We start from the raw sequence: 375 nt of genomic DNA, 5'->3' as shown, positions 1-375 counted from the left end.
TTTTCTTGTGGCATTGCACGTCGCGGAGCTTTTGGCAGGCAAGGTGGCGCACGGGGCCGCAGCTCAGAGGAGAGGGTAGGCAAATGCCGCGATTGTACAACTGTGATTAAAATGTGTTTCTGACCAATCTTTTGCAGTCCTGCAGCTGGGAGGCCCCGCATGCTGCATGCACACCATCACCGGGGAAACCAAGGCGCGTAGTCCGTGAAGAATTAGCTGTAGGTCGCTCACTATCCTGGGGGACAGACGCATGCGATGGGGTAAGTGTCACATACCCCCTCCCCCTTTTTCAAAGACGTGTTCGTGTGCTCTGCTACTTTTTTAATTTCAGTATGAAGTTGAGGAAATCGGTGCGGGTGACATGCCTGATATTGG

Source organism: Frankliniella occidentalis, unplaced genomic scaffold (genome assembly GCF_000697945.3).
Source record: "Frankliniella occidentalis isolate FOCC.00 unplaced genomic scaffold, Focc_3.1 Scaffold201, whole genome shotgun sequence".
In the NCBI taxonomy this organism is placed as follows: domain Eukaryota; kingdom Metazoa; phylum Arthropoda; class Insecta; order Thysanoptera; family Thripidae; genus Frankliniella; species Frankliniella occidentalis.
This window is presented reverse-complemented; position numbering follows the sequence as displayed.